The following is a 2,379-nucleotide window of genomic DNA, read 5'->3' as shown; positions in this document are numbered from 1 at the left end:
TAACATATTTCTTATTAAGAATATATTTATCCTTTACACTTTTACTTATTAATCGCACAATTTCAGTTCGAATTATTATTCTTATACAAACAATTACTTTTTCCTTAATTATTGGACTTATAAATTTAAATTATTGAGTACCTTATACTTTATTTATAATTATTGTTGGAGCATTAATAATTATTTTTATTCATATAACAAGAATCGCTTCTGATAACAAATTTCGTAAATTTAATAATATTTTATCTATTACTATTATTATTAATTTTATAAATATTATAATAATTTATATTTATGATTCTATATTTTATCTATTTTAAAAATTCTAACAATGAACTATTCAATATTTATAATAATAATAATATAGGATTATTTTTAAGAAAAAAATTTAATTACCCTAATAACTTTACTTTAATTATACTTATAACTTATCTTCTAATAGCTTTAATTACTGTTGTAACAATTTCTATAAATAACTTTGGGTCTTTACGTAAAATATTTTAATGACAAATTCACCCTGTCGAAAATCTGATGCTTTAATTAAAATTATTAATAATTCACTTATTGAATTGGCATTTGCTTCTAATATCTCTTACCTATGACATTTTGGAAGTTTGCTTGGAATCTGTCTTATAATTCAAATTATTACTGGGCTATTTTTAGCTATGCATTATTGCTCTCAGCTTTTAATAAAAGTAAGAAGTAGAAAACACTTCACGCTAATGGAGCATCAATATTTTTTATTTGTATATATATTCATATTGGCCGAGGAATTTATTATGGATCTTCCATTTTAAAAGAAACATGATTAATTGGCATAACAATTTTTTTATTACCAATAGCAACAGCTTTCCTTGGTTATGTTTTACCTTGGGGGCAAATGTTTTTCTGAGGAGCTACAGTAATTACTAACCTAATTTCAGCCATTCCCTACTTAGGCAATTCAATCGTAATTTGAACTTGAGGGGGATTCGCTGTTGATAATGCTACATTAACTCGTTTTTTTACATTTCATTTTATTCTTTGGGTTTAATTTTTGGTGATATTTTACAAATCATGAAGTATGTGGCTGTGGCAGATTCTGCATCTGCTTCGGGCATTATTAGCATGAACAATCATGAGGTGAGCTTGATTATCATAACGCCCTTCATCTATGGCAGGTGCAAAATTTCTTTGAGTAATTTTTTTATTAGTTTTTAAAACAAAGTTTGTTTCACAGATAAAACCAGTGGTGCATTCACGCACCAGTAAATATTTTCAAAGAATAAAGCATAATCAATATAGTATTTCCGATGTATGTCTTCTGCGATGTAATCTACATGATATACACTTAACAAAAATGGCAATACAAATCCAAAATCTTTTTTTTACTATTTTGGATTTACTTGAAAATGTGATAAAAATTTAAGTACTGCTTTTGTTAACTTCTGAAGTCATATGTAAGATCTTTCCTTAACACATAAATTAACGATTTCTAAGCTTTTATGTCCTTTAGTAGTGATAATAATAAAATTTCTAAATGGATGTGCAAAAATATTTCCTGGATGTGACAAAAAAAATCATAGAATAGATGGTGCATTAACGCACCGCTCTGACAAAATGGATTATTCGGGAACATTTTGGTGCAATAATTTTTTACAACTTTAGACGTGGACTAACTCAACAACAATGCATCGATGCACTTAATTCGACTTTTGTAGTTAAAGCACCATCTAGGACTACTGCTTGTCGGTGGGTTTCGCACTTCAGTGGTGGTCGTAGTTTTCTTATGGATGAATTCTATTTAAATAAAAAATAATTTGTGTCGTATCTTTCTCGAATCATTAATGGCAAACTTTACCCATTTCAACTTCAAACACAAAAGTGTTGATTTATTTTACTCAAGAAATATTAAATAACATTTTTCTTAGATGTTAAAATTGTATTTACGTATACTCTGGCGGAAATGAATCAATTGCTGGCTTGACTGAAACTGGATCGCATTCTGTAGAGTTCAACAAATGATATACCGTCTTTACAACATAATCCGGTATTTAACTTGGGTTTCTCTTTATAACCCTCAGTAATTATATATACGCAATTCCAGAACCGTACTTGCCTCTTATTGACCACAACCTCAACTTTTTCGTCGCTAGACATCGCAGGTGACCAACAACATTTCATAATGTTTGTATTTATTTATTAATTTTGTAAGTTGGTCATTACTGATTCCAAACACAAGACTTTAAAAAAATAACACCAAATCTTCGACGGCTAAGAAAATACTGGGTCATAAAACTGACAGCATGCTCCTCCACAAATCAACCAATAACAAACTGGGAAAACATTCATCAAAATGAAATCTGAACATGAATATTTCTTGTTCAACGCTCGTATATT

The 2,379-nt window shown here is 28.5% G+C and overlaps 1 pseudogene; it reads left to right on the top strand.

Annotated features, from left to right (window-relative positions):
- The first annotated feature begins 503 nt into the window (after positions 1-503).
- LOC132700106 (cytochrome b-like) lies at positions 504-1,018 on the top strand (annotated as a pseudogene).
- Positions 1,019-2,379: the final 1,361 nt, after the last annotated feature.

The sequence above is a fragment of the Cylas formicarius genome, unplaced genomic scaffold (genome assembly GCF_029955315.1).
Source record: "Cylas formicarius isolate icCylForm1 unplaced genomic scaffold, icCylForm1.1 PGA_scaffold_3__17_contigs__length_32017465, whole genome shotgun sequence".
Lineage (NCBI taxonomy): Eukaryota > Metazoa > Arthropoda > Insecta > Coleoptera > Brentidae > Cylas > Cylas formicarius.
This window is presented reverse-complemented; position numbering and strand designations above follow the sequence as displayed.